General features: G+C 39.2%; 1 pseudogene; it reads left to right on the plus strand.

Moving 5' to 3' along the window:
* Positions 1-575: 575 nt before the first annotated feature.
* LOC109678500 (carboxy-terminal domain RNA polymerase II polypeptide A small phosphatase 2 pseudogene) lies at positions 576-1,657 on the plus strand (annotated as a pseudogene).
* Positions 1,658-16,190: the final 14,533 nt, after the last annotated feature.

Genomic DNA, 16,190 nt, shown 5'->3' on the forward strand with positions numbered 1-16,190 from the left:
ACTTTTCCAAGAGAGATTCTGTGGATGCAGAAGAAATTTAATGCATTGTAATGAACCATTCTTAGACCATCCACACTATAAAACTTGTTTCATACACAAAATTATTTAAAATATTCCATGAAATTAATTTAAAGGCATGTGTATAAGGTATATGTGTAACATAAATGAATTTCATTTTTAAATTTTGGTGCCATTCCCAATATATTGCATTATGTATATGCAATTATCCCAATCATTTCAGATAAGGGATAATCAATATGTATAGAATACTGAGAAGGCAACATATTTTCCTTCTTTAATACATACTTAACAGAAAGTATCAGAGTTTTACAGTTTTTACTCAATGCATTGCTAATATCATTCAGAGTTGAATCCTTAGCCTTGTTCTTGCTTGGCAAGTGCTCTACAACTTGATCCACACCCCCATCATTTTGTTTTTAATTTGCGTCATCGAAATAAGGTAATTATAAGTTTGCCTGGGCTAGCATTGAATGAGATCCTCCTGCCTCTGCCTACAGAGTACCACTACTCCTGGCTTTTTTTTTTTTTAATTGAAACAGCATCTTGTTGATTGTTAGATGGAACATGGCTCCATCATCACCCAGGCATGGCGGGAAGATGCCCTGGTGCTCACCAAGCAAGGCCTGGTCTCCAAGTCCTCTCCTAAGAAGCCACGTGGACATAACATCTTCAAGACCCTTTTCTGCTGTTTTCCCTCCCAGCATGTTGGTTAGTAAAGTTCTTCTACTGAGCTCACCGCTCACAAGGAGGAAGCCAACACCATTGCTAAGTAGGATCTCCTCCAGTGTCTCCAGTACCAGTTTTATCAGATCCCTGGGGCCTGTCTGCTGCCAGAGGTGACAAAGGAAGATCAAGGAAGTATCTGTGTGGTCATTGACCTGGATGAAATCCTTGTGCATAGCTCCTTTAAGCCAATCAACAATGCTGACTTCATAGTGCCTGTAGAGATTGAAGGGACCACTCACCAGGTATATGTGCTCAAGAGGCCTTATGTGAATGAGTTCCTGAGACGAATGGGGGAACTCTTTGAATGTGTTCTCTTCACTGCCAGTCTGGCCAAGTATGCTGATCCTGTGACAGACCTGCTGGACCAGTGTGGAGTATTTTGGGACCGCCTGTTCTGGGAATCCTGTGTGTTCCACCAGGGTTTCTATGTCAAGGACCTTAGCCGCCTAGAGAGGGACCTGAGGAAAACCCTCATCCTGGACAACCAGCCTGCTTCTTACATCTTCCATCCAGAGAATGCAGTGCCTGTGCAGTCCTGGTTTGATGACATGGCAGATACTGAGTTGTTGAACCTGATCCCAATTTTTGAGGAACTGAGTGGAACAGACGATGTCTACACCAGTCTTGGACAGCTGCGGGCCCCTTAGCCTTTCTGCTTCTAAGCAATGGCCATCCCAGTAGGGGACTTGCTATATTGTGCCTTTCTGATCAGCCTGATGTATCAAACAGAAGCTGGAGCATCTCACCAAATGGGTCCTGGAAATAGTGATTGGAAAGAACTTTAGGGCAGGTCAGATGTCAGGTGGGCAAATCAGACCAATGATATCCAGAATCACCCACTGCCTGAGTTGGGTTCCTGAGGTGTGTGTTTGTGTTAGTGAATATGTGTGTGTGTGTGTGTGTGTGTGTGTGTGTGTGTGTGTGTGTTTTGCAGTTCCCTGGATACTCAGTGTTTGAGGGGGCAGAAGCTGAAAGATCAAGACTCTTCCCAAGTTAGTGTCTCTCCTCTCCTGTCACCCTACAAGCCACTGAGCTTTATCGGGATGAAGACTGTTGCTCCATTGCCAAACCATGGCCTTTCCTCAGTGTCATAGTATGACAAGGAGAAAGGAAGGGCCAAAGGCTGCCCTTGGATGTCCCAGACACATACCTTCCTGAAAACTTGCTCCAGCCAGCTGCTGCAGACAAAAAGATGCCATTTCTTGGAAGATGAGAACTTGTTCCAGAACCAGTGCTCCCATGGTCATCAGGTCCTGTGGCCCAAGAGTTGCACTTGCCTCTAGCTGAGTGCTGACCATGGACCCTGTCTCCCCAAGGCTTGGGTACTGGGCATGCCTCCTCACTTCCTAGCCATAGCCTTGATCTTGTGAGGAAGGAAGTTTTTTCCTTGCCCTGGAAGTGGACAGATAACTAATATCCATTCTTTTGACTCTGTTTAAAATTCTCTTTCTAAAAAAAAACAGCATCTTGTTGTATAGGTTAGGCTTGTCTAAATCTTGCAATCCTCTTCCCTCTGTCTCCTAAATCCTGGGATTACGAGAATGTGCCAACACGCCCTGATAGTTGTGTCATTTTTAAATTAGTGTCAGATATCCTTGCAGATTAAAAATATTAACTTCATTTTGAGGTAAAGCTCTTAGTTATGTGTGTATGCATATTTGTCATCATTTGTGATTTAAATAACTTTTATTATTGCTATTGATTGTTTCTGTTTTATTTCATTATCCTCACCATGGAGATTCTCCTGCCTCACAGATCTATTTTCAGTTACAGAAGGGTCCCACAAACTACCTCAACTGCAGGTTCTTGTTTTATGCTTTTCCATCCCATATCATTCATATCTCACACCAAATAAAGTTTCTTTTAGACATTAGAGGTTAAAGTCTTCCTTTTGGTCCTGCAGTATCCAACACATTGCCACTGTGTTGCCATTGTCACTGTGCTGATTATACCTGATTTTTTGTGCTTGTTGGCAGTCCCACTTTACAGCAAATGCCATTGGAACATCACATTTGCCTTTTGCTTGTCATGCTTCCACAGTGCCAAAAAATGGCCTGACATTGAGTACCTAGTCAATAAACATTTTGATTAACTGAATATCATTCAAATTTTAAAATATGAAAAGAGGTTAATGATGAGGTAACCAAGAGAATATGAATTACTTTTTCTGTCAATGCATGTATTTTCTCTTTTCTTACAAATAATATAGTTTATTTTATTTGGTATTCATGCACTAAATCTCATATATTAATATGTTTCCATTTTTCTTGGTACTTTTTCCTTGCTGTAACAGATCCAGTAAGGTCAGCTCATGCAAAATTTAATTCATGAGGTGCTGAATCTCCACATGTTCAGGTATTAAGTGAAATATGATTTATTTGGTTTGAATAGATACCCTGATAAATTTATTATCCCACAAAATCCAAAACAAAGTTTTAGTGGCAGTATAGAATGTTAGATAATATAATTCAATATATGAAAATATTTGGAGTGTTTTTTGCATTCAAGCATAAGTATTCTGCAGAAAACATATCTTTGTGTCCTACTACTTTATTCAAGAAATGTCCAAGATTTTCTGAATTTAAAAATTAAAAAGAGAAAAAAACTTGATGTAAACACTAACATGCCAATTAAAATGTTGTCATAAAGAGCAATAGTCATGTGATTATTTTGAAGAGTATAGATGAAACAAATACAAAAAGCTGTTAGGGAACTCTGAAATGGTGTTGAAAATTTCCCCACCTATTTGAAACTGATTGGAAGATAATTTAATTCAGCAAATATTTATTATTCATTTTTCTTGTATAAGAACTTGAAGAACATGGGTTTGTAGTCAGCCCAACAAAAATTGTTGCCTGTATCTGCGTAAGCAATATTTACTATGTGCTTCCTATTCAAATGTACAGATTATTAATTTCTCCTGTCAACACAATATAATACTGGCATAAAATATTGATAAAAATGCACATTTTCAATTGTGCACATGTATCTGTTCTTTCACTCAGATCCTCCAACCCCATTTTTATTTTATAGAATTTTAGCCAATGCTATCCTGATGGTCATTCCAGCTGTCCTGTAAACTTAGTGTAGATTATTTGCACTTGATACAAACTCTAGCAAACTTCCATACTTGAAATGATGCCTCACCTGATAGACTGCATTCCATCTGGTTTTCCAAGTAGGAGTTGTGGAAAAATGCCAGCACACAGTGCTTCTGTCCAAGCAATGCATTAATTTCTTTCATCTTCAGCTAGTTTTGGTAACTTGATGAAGTCCCATGGCAGTGGGTTGTCCTTTGAATTTCCCAAGTGATTCCAGTTGAGAGGAGAGCTGTTACTCCCATATGGCAGGCCTAATAAATTAATTAAGGCAATAAGTGTCATCCCATCTGCACCTTATGTGTGAAGGACATTAATCAGGGCAGACCTCACAGCTGGGCGCATCTTTAGTGTGCCGCCACCTGGAACACAAAACAGTGCCATGGATCAATGGAGGCTATCAGTAGTCAGGACAAAATATAAGCATATGCACCATTTTGCATGAGGGACTCCTGCTTTCCACTGGATTCTGTTTTTACTATACTTTACTAAATATTTACTCATAAAAATCTTAGTATTTAAATATGTAGCTCATGATGTATTTAAAAGTAGCAATTAATTATTTAATAAATAAACATGGAAATATAGGAAATAAAAGTAATTTGATATTGTGAAAAGAAAAACTTAACAACAACATGAACTTGTGAAAAGCTAGTGATAAAGCAATGTTTTCATTGCTCATATTATGAACAACCTCCTGCTGAGGACGGCTGATACTTCTAAAGTAAGCATTTAGTGCTATAAATTTCCATCTTAAGACTGCTTTAGCTGCTTGCTAGCCACAAATTTTTTATTTTGTGTGTATTTCATTTCTATTTAGTTCAATATGTCTTTTATTCCCCAGAAGGAAAACCTCACTAACCCATGGGTTATTCCAAAGTGTATTTTCACATTTCAAGTGTTTAGAGATGTTCTATGTAATATTGGTATTTTTACTGTTTTGCTATCCAAGTCTTATTGAACATGTTTGGAAATTACTTTCTCAGACACCTTTATTGAAATGACTTTTTAAGATGTTAGATAATAAATTCTCTGTGAAACATTTTAGGAGACATGTACACAAATTATAAAGTTACTTATGCTTTAACCTAGTATATGCAGTTCTATTAAAATAGCAATTTTTGTAGGTTATATTATTTTTCAGAAATATTCACCCCTCTCAACTTCCAAATGAAGGAATACAGATCTTAGGCTTGCTCACACACTTGTTTTGATATCAGATTGGTTGTGTATCCTACTTGCCTTATGAAGCTGGGCTCAGTCACATTATTTATTTTGACCAGTAGTCATGTAGAGTGTGGTCTTGAAATATGTTTGGGATGTTACAATTGGATGTTTATTCTGTTGTCAGCACAATGAGAGGTATATGCATGAGCTAACTTTCTGTCCCAAGAAAAGGCTGGCAGCCACCTGGAGCAGAATCACATGAAAAGAATTCACTTTAAGTCAGTCTTCCCATGCCATCCCATAGACTTATTAGCTAAATAAATTCTGTCACTTATTTTCAGTTTGCACTAGGATTTTCAAGTCATTTTTATTATATGTAGCATTTTATGATATATAAGCTGTCTTATGGTATGGGGGGAAGGAAACAGAAGATTGGGTTGATGCACTCATGACTCAGGGAGTGAGTCTGTCCCTTTAAGGACATACCTAGGTAGGTGACCTGTGGGAGGCAGGGGCTGTCAGGATTTAGGTTAAATGTAACACCTTTGGATAAAAGAGAGTTTTAGCTCATTTTGTATATAACTTTGTAAATGTTTGTACCATATTTAGATAAAGTATAGGCACAGCACTGTTACAAGGTGGTCATTTAAGACACATAAGTAAATATGTAAATGAGCTCTGATTTAGTAGTACTTAAAGATTGACAAGATCAGCAGAAAACACAAATAATTTCTTTGATAAAATCTTTCTCTGCAATGGTTTTGTGTAGATGTTACTCAGAACAGAACAATATTAAGATAACCTTGTTATTTTATAGACATAGAGAATTTGATTTTAGTTTGACATGACCCTAAAAATCTTTTAGGCAACTCTTAGATTATACTCAACTTTAACTTTATTACACATCAAAATTTTTTATTATATACTTTTAAAACTTACTCAGAACTTTTAATAACATATTAAACCCTTTGATGGCTTGTCTTTATCTCTCTTATTTGAAACAATCTTTAAGACAAACCCTTCTATACAAAATCCTTTCTTATCTAAAAATATTCCTTTTTCATTTAACTTCTCAAAAAATACATCCACTACCAATCTATATCCTTTCCAGTTGTTTACTTTGTAACTTTTATTCTGAAATTAACTTTTATAAGAATTTTAAATTTATTGTATAGGCTGGAGCAACTAATTACTAGCCCTTATTTTTTAAGGAATTTATGATAGGCATAAGGCCTTATTGTTCCTCAGAGGGGCTTGAGGGGATATTGTTTTGAGTGTGGAAATTGTGAGGGATTTTTAAGTTTTATTTGAATAGGAAGGGCTGTCCAGGCTCACCCTACAGTCATCCCATCAGTCTACATTGTGGAGTTTTTGTTCATGAAGGAGGGGGCAGCAGAAATAGCTGTCTGGGGGAAGGAGAATTTAAGTTTTTAGTTGAAATAGTAAATCTTGTCCCAGCAGGGACATTGGAGTTTTAGGTACTATGAGGAAAGAGCGACAGAAGAGGCAGTCTCCCCAAGAGCAGGACAGAGGCCAGGTAATCTAGCACTCTAAGGGCTGGCCAGATTTGCCCCAAATGATAACTTTTGTCATTTGACCGGGGACCAGGAGAAAAAGGTAAAACAGAGAAATGGGCTCTACTGTCTAGGAGGAAAATGACCTTTCTCTTCTCTGCCATTATGACTACCTGAGGTTCCTCAATATTGATATTAATAAGTGGAGCATGGACAGGAGGCCAGGACCCATAAATCCATAGGAGGTGGCACCTCACCTTCTATCTGGTGACGGGGACACTTACACCTCCAGTGGTTACCCTTGCAGAGGGCAGGGTCCTGGTTGGGGAGGCAGGGCTGTCTCCTGGGCTATCCCCCCTTAAGCATTCTCTGCAGAAATGCCCCTCCTGTCCACCATGGTAGTAAGTTCAAGATGTAGGCGCCAGTCGAGTGGGGGCAGCAATGTCATATCTCTTATCTTTCTCTCTGTTAGTAATGTCCCAGTTATAATATACAGACTTGGCTAGTTGTATTAGTTGATCCAATGACTTTTCTCCTTCAGCCACAGACTGAGTTTTCTACAAATATCTGGGGCTGACTGTTAGAAGTTTATCTTTGAGGAGAACCTCTCTCACCTATGACTCTGGGTCCACCATGGTATGCTTTCTGATAGCATCCTTAAGGTGTTGAGGAAAGGTAAGGGGATTTTCTTTAGGGAGTTGCTGTAAAGTAAAGTTGTTATTTTACACTGACACTTAACACTCTGGAGAGCAGGTCTCTGAACTGTTCTGGGCGTCAGTTTCCTCACTTGAAGAATGAGGGATCTGGTTTAGGTTAAACTACTTTCTTCCACTATGAGATGGCTGAAGTGACATTAATACCAGTTATCTTTCTTACTTTTTTTTTTGATTTAGCAATGCTGGGAAATTGAACCCAGAGCTTTGCACATGCTAAGCAGACATTCTCCCATTGAGCTACTTCCTCAGCCCCAAATATTTTTTTTTTCCTTTGGCTGTACTGGATTTGAACTGAGGGCTTTATGCCTGCAAAGTAGCACTCTACTGCTTGAGCCATATCATCAGCCCCTTTTAGTGTGGATCTGTCAAGGGGACTGTCTGTGCCCCTGTACGTAAGCACATTTATTTCCCCATTTCCAGGTGCCAGTAGTATTGGGGCTTATTGTAAATGGTAATAATTTTTAACCTGAGTGGTCTGGGCTAGAACCCATTGCTTTTCTAATGAGATAAGAGTCTGGTCTAATAGAAGCATAATATCCTTCCATGTCAATTGAAAGCTTTGAATCACAGAGATAAAGGTTTGAATGTACTTGTCTGGGCATCAGTACAGCTGTTTAGATGTTTTTAAATTTCCCTTAGATCTGATAACTGGAAGGGGACATAAGACTTGCCCTCTTCCTACCATTACCTGTTGAAGGGGGAAGCACCCACTAGGAGGTTCTGGATATTAGGGTGGCTTAGAATGTAGAAACTTGTATAGGAGACCTCAGTTTACTTTTTTCCCTTTTATAGAAAAAGTCTAATTGGAGTATGATATTATAATTTAAGGAATCTTGTGAAGGCCACTTCTCTTAGTCACCCAAGGCATATTGAGGCCAGGCCTCAGTACAAAGCTTTTAGCATCTACAAGCCAGAAGACTGGAAGGTGCAGAAAGAACAAAATGTTAGGATCCTGCCTTTTAGCTAACAGCAGGCAACCTCTTTAATAAAGGCTACCTTTTTAACAAAGGAATAAATCATCTGTAAAGTTAAAGAAGGGCATTCAGAGGGCATCCCAGGCCAATAACAGAACGATACTGTCCATTTTGAGATTTCTGGGAGTATAACCTTGAGCTAACAATTGGCTTATGAGGTCGGGCTAGGAGCAGGGCCTGTACAAAGCACCAACACCCTCCACACACACCTGGGACAAGCGAGCCTGTCTGCCTAGGCCTGATCCTGCAGCCTGCCGCCCTTCCCCGCTTCCTGCACACGTTTATTCTAGGGAAAGTGGTGGCAGTCCGCAGCAATCACCATGTGTGGCTGGCAGCCCAGGATGTACTGGGTCCTTTCTATGGATTTTCTTAGCTATGGCATGTGTTTTTGCTGTGTCCAGGGGCCGGCATGCCTGTGCATGAGAGCGCCTGTTTGCTTTCCCTCCTCCCCTTTTGAGGGCAGAGTTAGGGCATGAGTGTGGCAGCTGATTTAAAGTTACTTTAGACTGAGAAGCCTGGCAAACTAGTTGGAATAACTTAAGTCATAAGGTACCATGTTACCAGTTGTTCATGGGTGGCAGGATCCCAGTAAGCACAGAGAGGGGAAGGCAGACAGAGACAAAAGACATGCGGTGACACCAGAAAAGGTGTCCTGACATCTTAGGTAAGGGAGGGGAAGGCAGAGCCTGTAGTCATGATACATGCCTGAGGGATGAGCCATCACCTGTGCCTCTAGGTCATTCCCATTGACTGGTACATGAACACTTTCAGCAAAATGAAACCTCCACTCTCCTGGTGGCTGTCTCAGGAAAAAGGGACATTAGACTGGAGGGGGGAAAGATAAGCAGTCATCAGATGCCATAATCAAGTAGGACTTCCCCAGCATAGCCTGACGTGTACCTGAATAAATCCCAGGCTTGGTCTCAGCCCACAGGAAGAGAGCATGAACTCCCCAGAGTCAGAATCACTGTGAGGCCAGAGTTGGCAAGGAGTGGCTGGTTTAACACCATGACTGAAAAATCCCTCAGGAACATAGGAAGAGATAGGCATGGAAAGCAGCTCAAGAAGTCTGCTTACATGGGGAAGGAGGATGCTCGGGAGAGGAATTGGTTGATTTAGAAACTGGTTTAGAGACCAATAGAATCTGCACAGGGGAACAGAAAGTACAGAGTGAGGGTTTGGTACAGAGATAGGAAAGGATTGGATGTAGGAAAGTTCCTTCCATTTACCAGCATGCTCACAGAAATTGTATAAATCCCTTAAAATATTGAGATTGAAAGTGCCATTAAGTGGCCATTGGAGGCATTGTCTAATTGGTATTAGGTCCATGCCTGATTACAGAGAAAAATGAGCTTTCATGGCTTAAGATCAGGCATTAGGCCAAAGGGCCCAAGGTTGAACAGGAGACATCCCAATGGGGAGTCTGAAGGAATTTGGGAGGGTCCAACTCCCATGGTGAGGCCTGACCTGAGGAGAGATATGGTGGGCATCCCCAAAATATCAGGTCCTCAGGAGAGAGAGAGATGTGGAGTACCCAGAGAGAACATCTTCACCATGGGCAGGGTGTCTACAGTCCCTAGTGGGGAACCCTGTTTCCAGGGACAGGAGCAAGCCGAAACCTAGTGCTTGGATTTTGAGGAAATGAGAGAGATCACGGCTCTGTTTGCAAGAAGTACTCACCGAGAAAGAGGACCTTGAGGGAAGATTGACTGGTGGTGGATGGTGGTTGGAGGTGTGTTGGGGCTGAGGAATGTCCCCATGAGCTAGAAAGGGAATGGCGTTTTCTAGGATTGGGGGTTCCAGCAAAGCAGCTCAGATCCCACAGGTAGGGAATGGGAGTTGAGAGAGAGAGAGATGAGGTGGAGAAGGCTGGGAGAAAATGTCAGTGCCAGGAGTGCAACCCGATCCAAGTCATGGCACCAAATGTTAGGAAAAATGCCACTCACAAAGAAAGCTCACGAGAAAAGTCTTATGTCCATAGAGCAAAGTTTAATGGCAGGCCCAAACTGCCAGGCTGGCCAGGGAAAAGATGGTACAGGAAGAGAGAGAGTTCGGGCCAGGCATGGCCTTTTATAGAAGAGGGAGGGTAAGAGGTTAGCACATGTGCAGGGGTCCATGATGGGGGTGGAGCTTGGGTGGAGCTTATCTGGGAGCATGGGAAATTTTGTCAAAGGACAGGGCTGTCCTTGGAAGTTTCTCAAGTGAAGTCTGAGTATTAAAATGGCTGCTGACTTATAAATGAAAACATTATTGTTCTATCACAAAGGACTTCATTTTAGCAGACCAAAATATAGGACAAATAATGGTAAAATTTCCTGTGAGAATCAGATATTCCTCTTCACATTCATTTTATATCTTCTTGCATGACCTAAATAATATTCCTAGTAGCTGATTTTATCTCATATTTTACAGGTTTACTATGAGGCAGTCCATTTTACCATTATCCCAACTAGGGAAACACCAGGTGTGAGAAGACAGCACTTAAGTAGAAGTCATAAAACTTATTATCATATGACAACATGGATACTAATGTTATTCTCCCTGACCTTCACCACTCAAAAATCCTACTAGCATAGGGATGCAGATGAAAGACAAATGACATTTTTACTGGCAGGTTTATTTTAGGCAGTCAAAGTGTCAATTTTCCTAATAATTTTGTAGAGATGAATATGTAACTCTCTAGAATTATCCAATTGTCTAGACTAAGATTTTAATTATATAAATTAAAATTTGAATTTTTATGGGTAATAAGCTTGCCTTTTAACTGTTGGATGTTAAAAGGGAAGTCTTATATTAAGAATTTTTTTTAATAATTACATTGCAACCTTCCTTTAATGTCAATTTCTGCATAATATTTAGAAAACATACTTTTCATTCAATTTCTTCCTTAAATATTTAGTAATAAGATATTGAGAAAGCACATTTACATGAAATATTTTTAGCACTTTTTTAAAATTCTTTTATTCACATGTGCATACATTGTTTGGGTCATTTCTCCCCCTTGCCCCTTTCAGTTCCAGGCATGTCCTGTTCTGCCTTTATCACTAGTTTTGTTGGAGAAAAGACACAAGCCTAATAAGGAAGATAAAATATTTTTGCTAGTTGAGTTGAGGATAGCTGTACAGAAATATTCCTAGCATTGCTTTCATGTAAGCATGTTATCATCCATGTTGATTCATCTCTAACTGATCTTTACCCTGGTAACTAATCCCCTTCTCATGATAACCTCTGTTGCTTTAAGGTTTCTATATTAGCTCCTCTGGAATGGGGACATCAAATGCTTTCATGTTTTGGGTTTCCTGCTTATTTCTATATCACCCAAATTTGCTCTCCCCTTATCATGTGATCCAAGTCCAATCACATTGCTGCATTTACCCTAGATCTAATGTCTGCATATGAGGGAGGACATACGATTTTTGGTCTTCTGAGTTTGGCTGACCTCACTCAGCATGATGTTCTCTAGTTCCATCCATTTACCTGCAAGTGATAAGATTTCATTCTTCTTCATGGCTGAGTAAAATTCCATTTTCTCAGAAAAGTACCACATTTTCTTGATCCATTCATCAATAGTGGGGCATCTTGGTTGTTTCCATAACTGGGCTATTGTGAATAGTGCCACAATAAACATGGGTGTACATGTGCCTCTGGAGTAATCTGTGTTCTATTTCTTTGGGTGTATCCTCAGAATTGGGATTGCTGGATCATAGGCAGGTCTATGTTTAGATTTTTAAGCAGTCTCCAAATTTTCCTCCAGAGTAGTTTTACAAGCTTGCATTCCCACCAGCAGTGGATTAGGGTTCCTTTTTCCCCACATTCTTGCCAGCACAAGTTGTTGGTGGTGTTTTTGATGATGGCTATTCTAACAGGGATGAAGTGGAATCTTAGTGTGGTTTTGTTTCGCATTTCCTTTATGGCTAGAGATAGTGAGACTTTTTTCATGTTTCTTTTGGCCATTTGAATTTCTTCTTTTGAAAAAGTTCTATTAAATTCAGTTGCCATTTTTTAATTGGCTCATTCATTTTAGGAGAGTTTAGTTTCTTAAATTTCCTGTATATTCTGCTTATTAGTCCCTTGTCTTATGTATAGCTGGCAAATATTTTCTCCCACTCTGTGCGTGGTCTCTTCAGTTTAGGGACCATTTCTTTTGTTGTGCAGAAGCTTTTTAATTTTATGAAGTCCCATTTATTCATCCTTTCTCTTAGTTGCTTGGCTGCTGGGGTCCCACTGACAAAGTCCTTGCCTATACCTATTAGTTCCAGAGTGTTTCCTGCTCCTTCTCTTAGTAACTTCAGAGTTTCAGGTCTGATATTTAGGTCCTTGATCCATTTTGAGTTGATAGTAGTAGAGGGTGATAGACATGGATCTAGTTTCAGTTTCTTGCAGATAGATAACCACTTTTCCCAGCAATATTTGTTGACTAGGCTGTCTTTTCTCCATCATATATTTATACCTGGGATGAAGCTGACTTGGTCATGGTGTATGATCTTTCTGATGTGTAGTTGGATTTGGTTTGCCATTATTTTATTAAGGATTTTTGCATTGATATTCATTAAGGAAATTAGCCTATAATTCTCTTTTTTGGAGGTGGTTCTGTCTGGTTATGGGATGAGAGTAATATTGGCTTCATAGAATGAGTTAGGCAGTGTTCCTTCCCTTTCTATTTCATGGAACAGTTTAAGGAGAGTTGGTATTAGTTCTTCTTTAAAGGTCTGATAGAGTTCAGCAGTGAATCCATTGGGTCCTGGACTTTTCTTTTTTGGGAGACTCTTGATTGCTGCTTCAATTTCTTTTTGTGTTATAGATCTATTCAGGTGATTAATATCTTCTTGGTTCAGTTTTGGGTAGTTGTAAGTTTCTAGAAATCTGTCCATTTCTTCAAGATTTTCAAATTTATTAGAGTACAGGCTTTCAAAGTAGTCTCTGATGATTTCCTGTATTTCAATGGTGTTTGTTATCTCCCCTTTTGCTTTTCTGATTTTACTGATTTGGGTTTTTTGTCTCCTCATTTTAGTCAGCTTTGTCAGGGGTCTGTCAATCTTATTTATTTTTTCAAAGAATCAGCTTTTTGTTTCATTCATTCTTTGTATGGTTTTTTTGATTTCTATTTCACTGATTTCGGTTCTTATTTTAATTATTTCCTTCCTTCTGATTGTTTTGGGATTTACTTGTTCTTGTTTTTCTAGGAGTTTGAGCTGTAGTCTTAGGTCATTGATTTGAGATCTTTCTGTCCTTTTAATATATCCACTCATGGCTATAAACTTTCCTCTTAGGACTGCCTTTGCTGTGTCCCATAGGTTCTAGTAGATCGTGTTTTCACTTTCATTAACTTCCAGGAAACTTTTAATTTCCTCTTTTATTTCATTGATGACCCATTTGTCATTGAGCAATGTGTTGTTCAGCTTCCAATTGCTTACATGTTTTTTACTGCTGTTTTTATTGTTGATTTCTAGTTTTAATGTATTGTGGTCAGATACAATGCATGGTATTATTTCTATTTTCTTATATTTGCTGAAGCTTGCTTTGTGCCCTAAGATATGATCAGTTTTTGAGAAGGTTCCTTGGGCTGCTGAGAAGAATGTGTATTGTGCAGAAGTTGGATGAAATATTCTGTAGACATCAGCTAGGTCCATTTGATCCATAGTGTGGTTTAGTTCTAGATTTTCTTTATTGATTTTTTGTATGGATGATCTATCTATTGGTGATAGGGGAGTATTAAGGTCTCCCACTATCACTGTGTTGGAGTTTACATATGTTTTTAGGTCCTTCAGAGTATGTTTGATGAAATTGGGTGCATTGACGTTGGGTGCATATAAGTTGATAATTGTTATTTCCTTTTGGTGTATTTCCCCTTTTTTTAGTATGGAGTGTCCATCTTTATCTCATTTGATCAATGTAGGTTTGAAGTCTACTTTGTCTGAGATAAGTATGGCTACTCCTGCCTGTTTTGGGGAACCATTGGATTGTAAATCTTCCTCCAGCCTTTCACTTTCAGCCAGTGCTTATTTCTGTCGATGAGGTGGGTCTCCTGTAGGCAGCAGATTGTTGGATCTTCCTTTTTAATCCAGTTTGCCAGATGGTGTCTATGATGGGGGAATTTAGTCTGTTAACATTCAGTGTTATTATTGATAAGTATGTGGTGATCCTTGTGTAGTTGTCTTTGTTGATTTAGAGTTTGATTATGTGTAGCTGAAACAATGTTACGCTTTACTTTCTTGCCTTTCTTCTCCTGTGGTTTGGTATAGCCTGCCCTTTCATGGTTTTGTTTGCTTTCATTATCTGTGTGCAGAATTCTTTGGAGAATCTTTTGTAGTGGTGGCTTGGTGGTCATACAGTGTTTAATTTCTGCTTATCATGGAAGACTTTTATTGTTCCATCTATTTTGAATGAGTTTTGCTGGGTAAAGTATCCTAGGATTGAAGTTATTTTCATTCAGTGCTTGGAAGATCTCACCCCATGCTCTTCTTGCTTTTAATGTTTCTGTTGAGAAGTCTGCTGTGATTTTGATGGGTTTATCTTTGTCTGTTATTTGTTTTTTCTTTCTTATGGCCTTCAATATTCTTTCTCTAGTCTCTGTATTTGTTGTTTTAATGATATTATGTCATGGGGTAGCTCTATTTTGGTCAGGTCTGTTCGGTGTTTGGAGGCTTCTTGTACCTGAATGGGAATAATTTTCTCTAGATTTGGGAAATTTTCTGTTATTATTTTGTTGAATATATTATGCATTCCTTTTGCTTGCACCTCTTCTCCTTCTTCAATGCCTATGATTCTTAGGTTTGGTCTTTTGATGGAGTCAGTGGGTTCCTGAATTTCCTTTTCACAGGTCTTGAATTATTTAATTAATAGTTCTTCAGTTTTTCCTTTAATTGCCATTTCATCTTCAAGTTCTGAGATTCTGTCTTCTGTTTGTTCTATTCTGCTGGAATGGCCTTCCATTTTGTTTTGTATTTCTGTATCATTCTTTATTCTTAGGTTTTCCATATCATGGGTTACTTCTTCTTAATATTGTCAATTTTTGCCCTTAATTCATTTATCTTTCTGGTTATTTGTTTCAGTTTGGGGTTTGTTTTGGGCTTCTACTATTTCATTTATTTGTTTCTGTATTTTCTGACATTCTTGAGTTTTGTCATCTTGGAATTTCTTGAGTGCCTCCTGTATGTTTTGGTTGACCATGTCTAGTAGCATCTCTATGAAATTCTCATTAATTACTTGAAGAATTTCTTCTTTCAGAATGGTCTTGTGTTCTTCATTGGGTTTCTTGGTATAGTTTATCTTTGTTTTGTTGGAGGCTGGGTCTGGGTATCTATTTTCTTCATTTTGCTCTAAATCCTGTACTACTTTATTTTTGGGGAAAGAATGGTTTCCATCCCTTTTTCTTATTCCCATATTTTCACTAGGTACCATTTCTGTCCTTGGACTATGTGGAATTTGGTATTAGCTGGGTTACAATATTAATAATAACAAAATTGTTAAAGAAAGTTTAAAAAGAGAAAGAGAAAGGAAGATATAAGGAAAAGATAAGAGAGAAAAAAAGGAAAGAAATAAAGAAAAACAATGGGAGAGATGGTGGGTGATCAAACAGCAAACCAGGCTGGCAAGCCTTTAAAGAAGGGAGAAAAAAAATCAGCAGTTCTGGAACAGTAGGATTTCAGGCTTAGCTGTTTTTAGTTCTGTAGTGTCCAGTCCAGTCTGTGTGTTTCTCTTAGGCATGCATGGAGCCCTCTAGTGGCAGCCAAGCAGGAGCCTGGTGGAGCGGTTATCTGGGAAGACTGTAGAGCTGGGGCCAGCTCCACACACAGAGTGGAGTTCCTGAGAGGCTGGTGCATGTGGCTGTTTCACACCAAGATGGTACCTGCCCCATCAGGGCAAGACTCCAGTTCTACATGGAGCTGGAGTCAGGCAGGGCCTGATGGGTAGGGTGGGTTCTGGTCATCCCATGTGTGGCTGGGGCTCAGAAGGGCCTGAAGGGCAGTGGTC

Source organism: Castor canadensis, chromosome 5 (genome assembly GCF_047511655.1).
Source record: "Castor canadensis chromosome 5, mCasCan1.hap1v2, whole genome shotgun sequence".
Lineage (NCBI taxonomy): Eukaryota > Metazoa > Chordata > Mammalia > Rodentia > Castoridae > Castor > Castor canadensis.